The sequence below is a fragment of the Serinus canaria genome, chromosome 25 (assembly GCF_022539315.1).
Source record: "Serinus canaria isolate serCan28SL12 chromosome 25, serCan2020, whole genome shotgun sequence".
Taxonomy (NCBI): Eukaryota; Metazoa; Chordata; class Aves; order Passeriformes; family Fringillidae; genus Serinus; species Serinus canaria.
Genome location: NC_066338.1, coordinates 1633019 through 1648972, shown reverse-complemented (window position 1 = coordinate 1648972; position 15954 = coordinate 1633019). Strand labels below are relative to the sequence as shown.

The 15954-nt window shown below is 52.8% G+C and overlaps 1 long non-coding RNA gene across 4 annotated transcripts in view; it reads left to right on the top strand.

Annotated features, from left to right (window-relative positions):
• Positions 1–15954, top strand: part of LOC127060445 (uncharacterized) — a 218492-nt gene that overhangs the window by 14370 nt on the left and 188168 nt on the right. Inside the window, exon 6 of one of the 4 annotated variants that reach the window (XR_007779506.1) lies at positions 14886–15041. The exons of the other annotated variants lie outside the window; for them this stretch is intronic. This is a non-coding gene — a long non-coding RNA (uncharacterized LOC127060445). Of the gene's footprint in view, positions 1–14885; positions 15042–15954 lie in introns of those variants that run through there. 4 annotated transcript variants of the gene reach the window in all.

Here is a 15954-nt window from a genome sequence, read left to right as displayed (position 1 = left end):
GGCTGCTCTGAGCCACAGCCCCTAGAACACAAAAACCGCCCCTTTTCCCTGGGAAATAAAACTCACCAACCCTAGTTGATGGTGTCAGTTTGCAGGAGGTACTTGGCACTCTCAAACCAGCCCAAGTTGGCACTGGTGCCAGCTTGGTCCTGGGAGGCATCCTGCGATATGCGGAATTTTAAAAGCCAGAAGGCTGCTCTGAGCCACAGCCCCTAGAACACAAAAACCGCCCCTTTTCCCTGGAAATAAAACTCACCAACCCTAGTTGATGGTGTCAGTTTGCAGGAGGTACTTGGCACTCTCAAACCAGCCCAAGTTGGCACTGGTGCCAGCTTGGTCCTGGGAGGCATCCTGCGATATGCGGAATTTTAAAAGCCAGAAGGCTGCTCTGAGCCACAGCCCCTAGAACACAAAAACCGCCCCTTTTCCCTGGGAAATAAAACTCACCAACCCTAGTTGATGGTGTCAGTTTGCAGGAGGTACTTGGCACTCTCAAACCAGCCCAAGTTGGCACTGGTGCCAGCTTGGTCCTGGGAGGCATCCTGCGATATGCGGAATTTTAAAAGCCAGAAGGCTGCTCTGAGCCACAGCCCCTAGAACACAAAACCGCCCCTTTTCCCTGGGAATAAAACTCACCAACCCTAGTTGATGGTGTCAGTTTGCAGGAGGTACTTGGCACTCTCAAACCAGCCCAAGTTGGCACTGGTGCCAGCTTGGTCCTGGGAGGCATCCTGCGATATGCGGAATTTTAAAAGCCAGAAGGCTGCTCTGAGCCACAGCCCCTAGAACACAAAAACCGCCCCTTTTCCCTGGGAATAAAACTCACCAACCCTAGTTGATGGTGTCAGTTTGCAGGAGGTACTTGGCACTCTCAAACCAGCCCAAGTTGGCACTGGTGCCAGCTTGGTCCTGGGAGGCATCCTGCGATATGCGGAATTTTAAAAGCCAGAAGGCTGCTCTGAGCCACCGCCCCTAGAACACAAAAACCGCCCCTTTTCCCTGGGAAATAAAACTCACCAACCCTAGTTGATGGTGTCAGTTTGCAGGAGGTACTTGGCACTCTCAAACCAGCCCAAGTTGGCACTGGTGCCAGCTTGGTCCTGGGAGGCATCCTGCGATATGCGGAATTTTAAAAGCCAGAAGGCTGCTCTGAGCCACCGCCCTAGAACACAAAACCGCCCCTTTTCCCAGGTAAGCAAAACTCACCAACCCTAGTTGATGGTGTCAGTTTGCAGGAGGTACTTGGCACTCTCAAACCAGCCCAAGTTGGCACTGGTGCCAGCTTGGTCCTGGGAGGCATCCTGCGATATGCGGAATTTTAAAAGCCAGAAGGCTGCTCTGAGCCACAGCCCCTAGAACACAAAACCGCCCCTTTTCCCTGGGAAATAAAACTCACCAACCCTAGTTGATGGTGTCAGTTTGCAGGAGGTACTTGGCACTCTCAAACCAGCCCAAGTTGGCACTGGTGCCAGCTTGGTCCTGGGAGGCATCCTGCGATATGCGGAATTTTAAAAGCCAGAAGGCTGCTCTGAGCCACAGCCCCTAGAACACAAAACCGCCCCTTTTCCCTGGGAAATAAAACTCACCAACCCTAGTTGATGGTGTCAGTTTGCAGGAGGTACTTGGCACTCTCAAACCAGCCCAAGTTGGCACTGGTGCCAGCTTGGTCCTGGGAGGCATCCTGCGATATGCGGAATTTTAAAAGCCAGAAGGCTGCTCTGAGCCACAGCCCCTAGAACACAAAAACCGCCCCTTTTCCCTGGGAAATAAAACTCACCAACCCTAGTTGATGGTGTCAGTTTGCAGGAGGTACTTGGCACTCTCAAACCAGCCCAAGTTGGCACTGGTGCCAGCTTGGTCCTGGGAGGCATCCTGCGATATGCGGAATTTTAAAAGCCAGAAGGCTGCTCTGAGCCACAGCCCCTAGAACACAAAACCGCCCCTTTTCCCTGGGAAATAAAACTCACCAACCCTAGTTGATGGTGTCAGTTTGCAGGAGGTACTTGGCACTCTCAAACCAGCCCAAGTTGGCACTGGTGCCAGCTTGGTCCTGGGAGGCATCCTGCGATATGCGGAATTTTAAAAGCCAGAAGGCTGCTCTGAGCCACAGCCCCTAGAACAAAAACCGCCCCTTTTCCCTGGAAATAAAACTCACCAACCCTAGTTGATGGTGTCAGTTTGCAGGAGGTACTTGGCACTCTCAAACCAGCCCAAGTTGGCACTGGTGCCAGCTTGGTCCTGGGAGGCATCCTGCGATATGCGGAATTTTAAAAGCCAGAAGGCTGCTCTGAGCCACAGCCCTAGAACACAAAACCGCCCCTTTTCCCGGGAAGAAAACTCACCAACCCTAGTTGATGGTGTCAGTTTGCAGGAGGTACTTGGCACTCTCAAACCAGCCCAAGTTGGCACTGGTGCCAGCTTGGTCCTGGGAGGCATCCTGCGATATGCGGAATTTTAAAAGCCAGAAGGCTGCTCTGAGCCACAGCCCCTAGAACACAAAACCGCCCCTTTTCCCTGGGAAATAAAACTCACCAACCCTAGTTGATGGTGTCAGTTTGCAGGAGGTACTTGGCACTCTCAAACCAGCCCAAGTTGGCACTGGTGCCAGCTTGGTCCTGGGAGGCATCCTGCGATATGCGGAATTTTAAGAGCCAGAAGGCTGCTCTGAGCCACAGCCCTGAACACAAAACCGCCCCTTTTCCCAGGTAAGCAAAACTCACCAACCCTAGTTGATGGTGTCAGTTTGCAGGAGGTACTTGGCACTCTCAAACCAGCCCAAGTTGGCACTGGTGCCAGCTTGGTCCTGGGAGGCATCCTGCGATATGCGGAATTTTAAAAGCCAGAAGGCTGCTCTGAGCCACAGCCCCTAGAACACAAAACCGCCCCTTTTCCCTGGGAAATAAAACTCACCAACCCTAGTTGATGGTGTCAGTTTGCAGGAGGTACTTGGCACTCTCAAACCAGCCCAAGTTGGCACTGGTGCCAGCTTGGTCCTGGGAGGCATCCTGCGATATGCGGAATTTTAAAAGCCAGAAGGCTGCTCTGAGCCACAGCCCCTAGAACACAAAAACCGCCCCTTTTCCCTGGGAAATAAAACTCACCAACCCTAGTTGATGGTGTCAGTTTGCAGGAGGTACTTGGCACTCTCAAACCAGCCCAAGTTGGCACTGGTGCCAGCTTGGTCCTGGGAGGCATCCTGCGATATGCGGAATTTTAAAAGCCAGAAGGCTGCTCTGAGCCACCGGCCCTGAACACAAAACCGCCCCTTTTCCCAGGTAAGCAAAACTCACCAACCCTAGTTGATGGTGTCAGTTTGCAGGAGGTACTTGGCACTCTCAAACCAGCCCAAGTTGGCACTGGTGCCAGCTTGGTCCTGGGAGGCATCCTGCGATATGCGGAATTTTAAAAGCCAGAAGGCTGCTCTGAGCCACAGCCCCTAGAACACAAAAACCGCCCCTTTTCCCTGGGAAATAAAACTCACCAACCCTAGTTCATGGTGTCAGTTTGCAGGAGGTACTTGGCACTCTCAAACCAGCCCAAGTTGGCACTGGTGCCAGCTTGGTCCTGGGAGGCATCCTGCGATATGCGGAATTTTAAAAGCCAGAAGGCTGCTCTGAGCCACAGCCCCTAGAACACAAAAACCGCCCCTTTTCCCTGGGAAATAAAACTCACCAACCCTAGTTGATGGTGTCAGTTTGCAGGAGGTACTTGGCACTCTCAAACCAGCCCAAGTTGGCACTGGTGCCAGCTTGGTCCTGGGAGGCATCCTGCGATATGCGGAATTTTAAAAGCCAGAAGGCTGCTCTGAGCCACCGCCCTGAACACAAAACCGCCCCTTTTCCCAGGTAAGCAAAACTCACCAACCCTAGTTGATGGTGTCAGTTTGCAGGAGGTACTTGGCACTCTCAAACCAGCCCAAGTTGGCACTGGTGCCAGCTTGGTCCTGGGAGGCATCCTGCGATATGCGGAATTTTAAAAGCCAGAAGGCTGCTCTGAGCCACAGCCCCTAGAACACAAAAACCGCCCCTTTTCCCTGGGAAATAAACTCACCAACCCTAGTTGATGGTGTCAGTTTGCAGGAGGTACTTGGCACTCTCAAACCAGCCCAAGTTGGCACTGGTGCCAGCTTGGTCCTGGGAGGCATCCTGCGATATGCGGAATTTTAAAAGCCAGAAGGCTGCTCTGAGCCACCGCCCTAGAACACAAAAACCGCCCCTTTTCCCTGGGAATAAAACTCACCAACCCTAGTTGATGGTGTCAGTTTGCAGGAGGTACTTGGCACTCTCAAACCAGCCCAAGTTGGCACTGGTGCCAGCTTGGTCCTGGGAGGCATCCTGCGATATGCGGAATTTTAAAAGCCAGAAGGCTGCTCTGAGCCACAGCCCCTAGAACACAAAACCGCCCCTTTTCCCTGGGAAATAAAACTCACCAACCCTAGTTGATGGTGTCAGTTTGCAGGAGGTACTTGGCACTCTCAAACCAGCCCAGTTGGCACTGGTGCCAGCTTGGTCCTGGGAGGCATCCTGCGATATGCGGAATTTTAAAAGCCAGAAGGCTGCTCTGAGCCACAGCCCCTAGAACACAAAACCGCCCCTTTTCCCTGGAAATAAAACTCACCAACCCTAGTTGATGGTGTCAGTTTGCAGGAGGTACTTGGCACTCTCAAACCAGCCCAAGTTGGCACTGGTGCCAGCTTGGTCCTGGGAGGCATCCTGCGATATGCGGAATTTTAAAAGCCAGAAGGCTGCTCTGAGCCACAGCCCCTAGAACACAAAACCGCCCCTTTTCCCTGGGAAATAAAACTCACCAACCCTAGTTGATGGTGTCAGTTTGCAGGAGGTACTTGGCACTCTCAAACCAGCCCAAGTTGGCACTGGTGCCAGCTTGGTCCTGGGAGGCATCCTGCGATATGCGGAATTTTAAAAGCCAGAAGGCTGCTCTGAGCCACAGCCCCTAGAACACAAAAACCGCCCCTTTTCCCTGGGAATAAAACTCACCAACCCTAGTTGATGGTGTCAGTTTGCAGGAGGTACTTGGCACTCTCAAACCAGCCCAAGTTGGCACTGGTGCCAGCTTGGTCCTGGGAGGCATCCTGCGATATGCGGAATTTTAAAAGCCAGAAGGCTGCTCTGAGCCACAGCCCCTAGAACACAAAACCGCCCCTTTTCCCTGGAAATAAAACTCACCAACCCTAGTTGATGGTGTCAGTTTGCAGGAGGTACTTGGCACTCTCAAACCAGCCCAAGTTGGCACTGGTGCCAGCTTGGTCCTGGGAGGCATCCTGCGATATGCGGAATTTTAAAAGCCAGAAGGCTGCTCTGAGCCACAGCCCTAGAACACAAAAACCGCCCCTTTTCCCTGGGAAAAAACTCACCAACCCTAGTTGATGGTGTCAGTTTGCAGGAGGTACTTGGCACTCTCAAACCAGCCCAAGTTGGCACTGGTGCCAGCTTGGTCCTGGGAGGCATCCTGCGATATGCGGAATTTTAAAAGCCAGAAGGCTGCTCTGAGCCACAGCCCCTGAACACAAAACCGCCCCTTTTCCCAGGTAAGCAAAACTCACCAACCCTAGTTGATGGTGTCAGTTTGCAGGAGGTACTTGGCACTCTCAAACCAGCCCAAGTTGGCACTGGTGCCAGCTTGGTCCTGGGAGGCATCCTGCGATATGCGGAATTTTAAAAGCCAGAAGGCTGCTCTGAGCCACAGCCCCTAGAACACAAAACCGCCCCTTTTCCCTGGGAAATAAAACTCACCAACCCTAGTTGATGGTGTCAGTTTGCAGGAGGTACTTGGCACTCTCAAACCAGCCCAAGTTGGCACTGGTGCCAGCTTGGTCCTGGGAGGCATCCTGCGATATGCGGAATTTTAAAAGCCAGAAGGCTGCTCTGAGCCACAGCCCCTAGAACACAAAACCGCCCCTTTTCCCTGGGAAGCAAAACTCACCAACCCTAGTTGATGGTGTCAGTTTGCAGGAGGTACTTGGCACTCTCAAACCAGCCCAAGTTGGCACTGGTGCCAGCTTGGTCCTGGGAGGCATCCTGCGATATGCGGAATTTTAAAAGCCAGAAGGCTGCTCTGAGCCACCGCCCTGAACACAAAACCGCCCCTTTTCCCAGGTAAGCAAAACTCACCAACCCTAGTTGATGGTGTCAGTTTGCAGGAGGTACTTGGCACTCTCAAACCAGCCCAAGTTGGCACTGGTGCCAGCTTGGTCCTGGGAGGCATCCTGCGATATGCGGAATTTTAAAAGCCAGAAGGCTGCTCTGAGCCACAGCCCCTAGAACACAAAACCGCCCCTTTTCCCTGGGAAATAAAACTCACCAACCCTAGTTGATGGTGTCAGTTTGCAGGAGGTACTTGGCACTCTCAAACCAGCCCAAGTTGGCACTGGTGCCAGCTTGGTCCTGGGAGGCATCCTGCGATATGCGGAATTTTAAAAGCCAGAAGGCTGCTCTGAGCCACAGCCCCTAGAACACAAAACCGCCCCTTTTCCCTGGAAATAAAACTCACCAACCCTAGTTGATGGTGTCAGTTTGCAGGAGGTACTTGGCACTCTCAAACCAGCCCAAGTTGGCACTGGTGCCAGCTTGGTCCTGGGAGGCATCCTGCGATATGCGGAATTTTAAAGCCAGAAGGCTGCTCTGAGCCACCGCCCTGAACACAAAACCGCCCCTTTTCCCAGGTAAGCAAAACTCACCAACCCTAGTTGATGGTGTCAGTTTGCAGGAGGTACTTGGCACTCTCAAACCAGCCCAAGTTGGCACTGGTGCCAGCTTGGTCCTGGGAGGCATCCTGCGATATGCGGAATTTTAAAGCCAGAAGGCTGCTCTGAGCCACCGCCCCTAGAACACAAAACCGCCCCTTTTCCCAGGTAAGCAAAACTCACCAACCCTAGTTGATGGTGTCAGTTTGCAGGAGGTACTTGGCACTCTCAAACCAGCCCAAGTTGGCACTGGTGCCAGCTTGGTCCTGGGAGGCATCCTGCGATATGCGGAATTTTAAAAGCCAGAAGGCTGCTCTGAGCCACAGCCCCTAGAACACAAAACCGCCCCTTTTCCCTGGGAAATAAACTCACCAACCCTAGTTGATGGTGTCAGTTTGCAGGAGGTACTTGGCACTCTCAAACCAGCCCAAGTTGGCACTGGTGCCAGCTTGGTCCTGGGAGGCATCCTGCGATATGCGGAATTTTAAAAGCCAGAAGGCTGCTCTGAGCCACAGCCCCTAGAACACAAAACCGCCCCTTTTCCCTGGGAATAAAACTCACCAACCCTAGTTGATGGTGTCAGTTTGCAGGAGGTACTTGGCACTCTCAAACCAGCCCAAGTTGGCACTGGTGCCAGCTTGGTCCTGGGAGGCATCCTGCGATATGCGGAATTTTAAAAGCCAGAAGGCTGCTCTGAGCCACAGCCCTAGAACACAAAACCGCCCCTTTTCCCTGGGAACAAAACTCACCAACCCTAGTTGATGGTGTCAGTTTGCAGGAGGTACTTGGCACTCTCAAACCAGCCCAAGTTGGCACTGGTGCCAGCTTGGTCCTGGGAGGCATCCTGCGATATGCGGAATTTTAAAAGCCAGAAGGCTGCTCTGAGCCACAGCCCCTAGAACACAAAACCGCCCCTTTTCCCTGGAAATAAAACTCACCAACCCTAGTTGATGGTGTCAGTTTGCAGGAGGTACTTGGCACTCTCAAACCAGCCCAAGTTGGCACTGGTGCCAGCTTGGTCCTGGGAGGCATCCTGCGATATGCGGAATTTTAAAAGCCAGAAGGCTGCTCTGAGCCACAGCCCCTAGAACACAAAAACCGCCCCTTTTCCCTGGGAAATAAAACTCACCAACCCTAGTTGATGGTGTCAGTTTGCAGGAGGTACTTGGCACTCTCAAACCAGCCCAAGTTGGCACTGGTGCCAGCTTGGTCCTGGGAGGCATCCTGCGATATGCGGAATTTTAAAAGCCAGAAGGCTGCTCTGAGCCACAGCCCTGAACACAAAACCGCCCCTTTTCCCAGGTAAGCAAAACTCACCAACCCTAGTTGATGGTGTCAGTTTGCAGGAGGTACTTGGCACTCTCAAACCAGCCCAAGTTGGCACTGGTGCCAGCTTGGTCCTGGGAGGCATCCTGCGATATGCGGAATTTTAAAAGCCAGAAGGCTGCTCTGAGCCACAGCCCTAGAACACAAAACCGCCCCTTTTCCCTGGAAATAAAACTCACCAACCCTAGTTGATGGTGTCAGTTTGCAGGAGGTACTTGGCACTCTCAAACCAGCCCAAGTTGGCACTGGTGCCAGCTTGGTCCTGGGAGGCATCCTGCGATATGCGGAATTTTAAAAGCCAGAAGGCTGCTCTGAGCCACAGCCCCTAGAACACAAAACCGCCCCTTTTCCCTGGGAAATAAAACTCACCAACCCTAGTTGATGGTGTCAGTTTGCAGGAGGTACTTGGCACTCTCAAACCAGCCCAAGTTGGCACTGGTGCCAGCTTGGTCCTGGGAGGCATCCTGCGATATGCGGAATTTTAAAAGCCAGAAGGCTGCTCTGAGCCACAGCCCCTAGAACACAAAAACCGCCCCTTTTCCCTGGTAAATAAAACTCACCAACCCTAGTTGATGGTGTCAGTTTGCAGGAGGTACTTGGCACTCTCAAACCAGCCCAAGTTGGCACTGGTGCCAGCTTGGTCCTGGGAGGCATCCTGCGATATGCGGAATTTTAAAAGCCAGAAGGCTGCTCTGAGCCACAGCCCCTAGAACACAAAAACCGCCCCTTTTCCCTGGGAAATAAAACTCACCAACCCTAGTTGATGGTGTCAGTTTGCAGGAGGTACTTGGCACTCTCAAACCAGCCCAAGTTGGCACTGGTGCCAGCTTGGTCCTGGGAGGCATCCTGCGATATGCGGAATTTTAAAAGCCAGAAGGCTGCTCTGAGCCACAGCCCCTAGAACACAAAACCGCCCCTTTTCCCTGGAAGCAAAACTCACCAACCCTAGTTGATGGTGTCAGTTTGCAGGAGGTACTTGGCACTCTCAAACCAGCCCAAGTTGGCACTGGTGCCAGCTTGGTCCTGGGAGGCATCCTGCGATATGCGGAATTTTAAAAGCCAGAAGGCTGCTCTGAGCCACAGCCCCTAGAACACAAAAACCGCCCCTTTTCCCTGGGAAATAAAACTCACCAACCCTAGTTGATGGTGTCAGTTTGCAGGAGGTACTTGGCACTCTCAAACCAGCCCAAGTTGGCACTGGTGCCAGCTTGGTCCTGGGAGGCATCCTGCGATATGCGGAATTTTAAAAGCCAGAAGGCTGCTCTGAGCCACAGCCCCTAGAACACAAAAACCGCCCCTTTTCCCTGGGAAATAAAACTCACCAACCCTAGTTGATGGTGTCAGTTTGCAGGAGGTACTTGGCACTCTCAAACCAGCCCAAGTTGGCACTGGTGCCAGCTTGGTCCTGGGAGGCATCCTGCGATATGCGGAATTTTAAAAGCCAGAAGGCTGCTCTGAGCCACAGCCCTAGAACACAAAACCGCCCCTTTTCCCTGGAAATAAAACTCACCAACCCTAGTTGATGGTGTCAGTTTGCAGGAGGTACTTGGCACTCTCAAACCAGCCCAAGTTGGCACTGGTGCCAGCTTGGTCCTGGGAGGCATCCTGCGATATGCGGAATTTTAAAAGCCAGAAGGCTGCTCTGAGCCACCGGCCCTAGAACACAAAACGCGCCCCTTTTCCCTGGTAAGCAAAACTCACCAACCCTAGTTGATGGTGTCAGTTTGCAGGAGGTACTTGGCACTCTCAAACCAGCCCAAGTTGGCACTGGTGCCAGCTTGGTCCTGGGAGGCATCCTGCGATATGCGGAATTTTAAAAGCCAGAAGGCTGCTCTGAGCCACAGCCCCTAGAACACAAAAACCGCCCCTTTTCCCTGGGAAATAAAACTCACCAACCCTAGTTGATGGTGTCAGTTTGCAGGAGGTACTTGGCACTCTCAAACCAGCCCAAGTTGGCACTGGTGCCAGCTTGGTCCTGGGAGGCATCCTGCGATATGCGGAATTTTAAAAGCCAGAAGGCTGCTCTGAGCCACAGCCCCTAGAACACAAAAACCGCCCCTTTTCCCTGGGAAATAAAACTCACCAACCCTAGTTCATGGTGTCAGTTTTCAGGAGGTACTTGGCACTCTCAAACCAGCCCAAGTTGGCACTGGTGCCAGCTTGGTCCTGGGAGGCATCCTGCGATATGCGGAATTTTAAAAGCCAGAAGGCTGCTCTGAGCCACAGCCCTAGAACACAAAACCGCCCCTTTTCCCTGGGAAATAAAACTCACCAACCCTAGTTGATGGTGTCAGTTTGCAGGAGGTACTTGGCACTCTCAAACCAGCCCAAGTTGGCACTGGTGCCAGCTTGGTCCTGGGAGGCATCCTGCGATATGCGGAATTTTAAAAGCCAGAAGGCTGCTCTGAGCCACAGCCCCTAGAACACAAAAACCGCCCCTTTTCCCTGGGAACAAAACTCACCAACCCTAGTTGATGGTGTCAGTTTGCAGGAGGTACTTGGCACTCTCAAACCAGCCCAAGTTGGCACTGGTGCCAGCTTGGTCCTGGGAGGCATCCTGCGATATGCGGAATTTTAAAAGCCAGAAGGCTGCTCTGAGCCACAGCCCCTAGAACACAAAACCGCCCCTTTTCCCTGGGAATAAAACTCACCAACCCTAGTTGATGGTGTCAGTTTGCAGGAGGTACTTGGCACTCTCAAACCAGCCCAAGTTGGCACTGGTGCCAGCTTGGTCCTGGGAGGCATCCTGCGATATGCGGAATTTTAAAAGCCAGAAGGCTGCTCTGAGCCACCGCCCTAGAACACAAAAACCGCCCCTTTTCCCTGGGAAATAAAACTCACCAACCCTAGTTGATGGTGTCAGTTTGCAGGAGGTACTTGGCACTCTCAAACCAGCCCAAGTTGGCACTGGTGCCAGCTTGGTCCTGGGAGGCATCCTGCGATATGCGGAATTTTAAAAGCCAGAAGGCTGCTCTGAGCCACAGCCCCTAGAACACAAAACCGCCCCTTTTCCCTGGAAATAAAACTCACCAACCCTAGTTGATGGTGTCAGTTTGCAGGAGGTACTTGGCACTCTCAAACCAGCCCAAGTTGGCACTGGTGCCAGCTTGGTCCTGGGAGGCATCCTGCGATATGCGGAATTTTAAAAGCCAGAAGGCTGCTCTGAGCCACCGGCCCTAGAACACAAAACCGCCCCTTTTCCCTGGGAAATAAAACTCACCAACCCTAGTTGATGGTGTCAGTTTGCAGGAGGTACTTGGCACTCTCAAACCAGCCCAAGTTGGCACTGGTGCCAGCTTGGTCCTGGGAGGCATCCTGCGATATGCGGAATTTTAAAAGCCAGAAGGCTGCTCTGAGCCACAGCCCCTAGAACACAAAAACCGCCCCTTTTCCCTGGGAAATAAACTCACCAACCCTAGTTGATGGTGTCAGTTTGCAGGAGGTACTTGGCACTCTCAAACCAGCCCAAGTTGGCACTGGTGCCAGCTTGGTCCTGGGAGGCATCCTGCGATATGCGGAATTTTAAAAGCCAGAAGGCTGCTCTGAGCCACAGCCCCTAGAACACAAAAACCGCCCCTTTTCCCTGGGAAATAAAACTCACCAACCCTAGTTGATGGTGTCAGTTTGCAGGAGGTACTTGGCACTCTCAAACCAGCCCAAGTTGGCACTGGTGCCAGCTTGGTCCTGGGAGGCATCCTGCGATATGCGGAATTTTAAAAGCCAGAAGGCTGCTCTGAGCCACAGCCCCTAGAACACAAAAACCGCCCCTTTTCCCTGGGAAATAAAACTCACCAACCCTAGTTGATGGTGTCAGTTTGCAGGAGGTACTTGGCACTCTCAAACCAGCCCAAGTTGGCACTGGTGCCAGCTTGGTCCTGGGAGGCATCCTGCGATATGCGGAATTTTAAAAGCCAGAAGGCTGCTCTGAGCCACCGGCCCTGCAACACAAACGCTGCCCCTTTTCCCAGGTAAGCAAAACTCACCAACCCTAGTTGATGGTGTCAGTTTGCAGGAGGTACTTGGCACTCTCAAACCAGCCCAAGTTGGCACTGGTGCCAGCTTGGTCCTGGGAGGCATCCTGCGATATGCGGAATTTTAAAAGCCAGAAGGCTGCTCTGAGCCACAGCCCCTAGAACACAAAAACCGCCCCTTTTCCCTGGGAAATAAAACTCACCAACCCTAGTTGATGGTGTCAGTTTGCAGGAGGTACTTGGCACTCTCAAACCAGCCCAAGTTGGCACTGGTGCCAGCTTGGTCCTGGGAGGCATCCTGCGATATGCGGAATTTTAAAAGCCAGAAGGCTGCTCTGAGCCACAGCCCCTAGAACACAAAACCGCCCCTTTTCCCTGGGAAATAAAACTCACCAACCCTAGTTGATGGTGTCAGTTTGCAGGAGGTACTTGGCACTCTCAAACCAGCCCAAGTTGGCACTGGTGCCAGCTTGGTCCTGGGAGGCATCCTGCGATATGCGGAATTTTAAAAGCCAGAAGGCTGCTCTGAGCCACAGCCCCTAGAACACAAAACCGCCCCTTTTCCCTGGGAAATAAAACTCACCAACCCTAGTTGATGGTGTCAGTTTGCAGGAGGTACTTGGCACTCTCAAACCAGCCCAAGTTGGCACTGGTGCCAGCTTGGTCCTGGGAGGCATCCTGCGATATGCGGAATTTTAAAAGCCAGAAGGCTGCTCTGAGCCACAGCCCCTAGAACACAAAACCGCCCCTTTTCCCTGGGAAATAAAACTCACCAACCCTAGTTGATGGTGTCAGTTTGCAGGAGGTACTTGGCACTCTCAAACCAGCCCAAGTTGGCACTGGTGCCAGCTTGGTCCTGGGAGGCATCCTGCGATATGCGGAATTTTAAAAGCCAGAAGGCTGCTCTGAGCCACAGCCCTAGAACACAAAACCGCCCCTTTTCCCTGGGAAATAAAACTCACCAACCCTAGTTGATGGTGTCAGTTTGCAGGAGGTACTTGGCACTCTCAAACCAGCCCAAGTTGGCACTGGTGCCAGCTTGGTCCTGGGAGGCATCCTGCGATATGCGGAATTTTAAAAGCCAGAAGGCTGCTCTGAGCCACAGCCCCTAGAACACAAAACCGCCCCTTTTCCCTGGGAAATAAAACTCACCAACCCTAGTTGATGGTGTCAGTTTGCAGGAGGTACTTGGCACTCTCAAACCAGCCCAAGTTGGCACTGGTGCCAGCTTGGTCCTGGGAGGCATCCTGCGATATGCGGAATTTTAAAAGCCAGAAGGCTGCTCTGAGCCACAGCCCCTAGAACACAAAAACCGCCCCTTTTCCCGGGAAATAAAACTCACCAACCCTAGTTGATGGTGTCAGTTTGCAGGAGGTACTTGGCACTCTCAAACCAGCCCAAGTTGGCACTGGTGCCAGCTTGGTCCTGGGAGGCATCCTGCGATATGCGGAATTTTAAAAGCCAGAAGGCTGCTCTGAGCCACAGCCCCTAGAACACAAAAACCGCCCCTTTTCCCTGGGAATAAAACTCACCAACCCTAGTTCATGGTGTCAGTTTGCAGGAGGTACTTGGCACTCTCAAACCAGCCCAAGTTGGCACTGGTGCCAGCTTGGTCCTGGGAGGCATCCTGCGATATGCGGAATTTTAAAGCCAGAAGGCTGCTCTGAGCCACCGGCCCTAGAACACAAAACCGCCCCTTTTCCCTGGTAAGCAAAACTCACCAACCCTAGTTGATGGTGTCAGTTTGCAGGAGGTACTTGGCACTCTCAAACCAGCCCAAGTTGGCACTGGTGCCAGCTTGGTCCTGGGAGGCATCCTGCGATATGCGGAATTTTAAAAGCCAGAAGGCTGCTCTGAGCCACAGCCCCTAGAACACAAAAACCGCCCCTTTTCCCTGGGAATAAAACTCACCAACCCTAGTTGATGGTGTCAGTTTGCAGGAGGTACTTGGCACTCTCAAACCAGCCCAAGTTGGCACTGGTGCCAGCTTGGTCCTGGGAGGCATCCTGCGATATGCGGAATTTTAAAAGCCAGAAGGCTGCTCTGAGCCACAGCCCCTAGAACACAAAAACCGCCCCTTTTCCCTGGGAAATAAAACTCACCAACCCTAGTTCATGGTGTCAGTTTGCAGGAGGTACTTGGCACTCTCAAACCAGCCCAAGTTGGCACTGGTGCCAGCTTGGTCCTGGGAGGCATCCTGCGATATGCGGAATTTTAAAAGCCAGAAGGCTGCTCTGAGCCACAGCCCCTAGAACACAAAAACCGCCCCTTTTCCCTGGGAATAAAACTCACCAACCCTAGTTGATGGTGTCAGTTTGCAGGAGGTACTTGGCACTCTCAAACCAGCCCAAGTTGGCACTGGTGCCAGCTTGGTCCTGGGAGGCATCCTGCGATATGCGGAATTTTAAAAGCCAGAAGGCTGCTCTGAGCCACCGGCCCTGAACACAAAACCGCCCCTTTTCCCAGGTAAGCAAAACTCACCAACCCTAGTTGATGGTGTCAGTTTGCAGGAGGTACTTGGCACTCTCAAACCAGCCCAAGTTGGCACTGGTGCCAGCTTGGTCCTGGGAGGCATCCTGCGATATGCGGAATTTTAAAAGCCAGAAGGCTGCTCTGAGCCACAGCCCCTAGAACACAAAAACCGCCCCTTTTCCCTGGGAAATAAAACTCACCAACCCTAGTTGATGGTGTCAGTTTGCAGGAGGTACTTGGCACTCTCAAACCAGCCCAAGTTGGCACTGGTGCCAGCTTGGTCCTGGGAGGCATCCTGCGATATGCGGAATTTTAAAAGCCAGAAGGCTGCTCTGAGCCACAGCCCCTAGAACACAAAAACCGCCCCTTTTCCCTGGGAAATAAAACTCACCAACCCTAGTTGATGGTGTCAGTTTTCAGGAGGTACTTGGCACTCTCAAACCAGCCCAAGTTGGCACTGGTGCCAGCTTGGTCCTGGGAGGCATCCTGCGATATGCGGAATTTTAAAAGCCAGAAGGCTGCTCTGAGCCACAGCCCCTAGAACACAAAAACCGCCCCTTTTCCCTGGGAAATAAAACTCACCAACCCTAGTTGATGGTGTCAGTTTGCAGGAGGTACTTGGCACTCTCAAACCAGCCCAAGTTGGCACTGGTGCCAGCTTGGTCCTGGGAGGCATCCTGCGATATGCGGAATTTTAAAAGCCAGAAGGCTGCTCTGAGCCACAGCCCCTAGAACACAAAACCGCCCCTTTTCCCAGGTAAGCAAAACTCACCAACCCTAGTTGATGGTGTCAGTTTGCAGGAGGTACTTGGCACTCTCAAACCAGCCCAAGTTGGCACTGGTGCCAGCTTGGTCCTGGGAGGCATCCTGCGATATGCGGAATTTTAAAAGCCAGAAGGCTGCTCTGAGCCACAGCCCCTAGAACACAAAAACCGCCCCTTTTCCCTGGGAAATAAAACTCACCAACCCTAGTTGATGGTGTCAGTTTTCAGGAGGTACTTGGCACTCTCAAACCAGCCCAAGTTGGCACTGGTGCCAGCTTGGTCCTGGGAGGCATCCTGCGATATGCGGAATTTTAAAAGCCAGAAGGCTGCTCTGAGCCACAGGCCCTAGAACACAAAAACCGCCCCTTTTCCCAGGTAAGCAAAACTCACCAACCCTAGTTGATGGTGTCAGTTTGCAGGAGGTACTTGGCACTCTCAAACCAGCCCAAGTTGGCACTGGTGCCAGCTTGGTCCTGGGAGGCATCCTGCGATATGCGGAATTTTAAAAGCCAGAAGGCTGCTCTGAGCCACAGCCCCTAGAACACAAAAACCGCCCCTTTTCCCTGGGAAATAAAACTCACCAACCCTAGTTCATGGTGTCAGTTTGCAGGAGGTACTTGGCACTCTCAAACCAGCCCAAGTTGGCACTGGTGCCAGCTTGGTCCTGGGAGGCATCCTGCGATATGCGGAATTTTAAAAGCCAGAAGGCTGCTCTGAG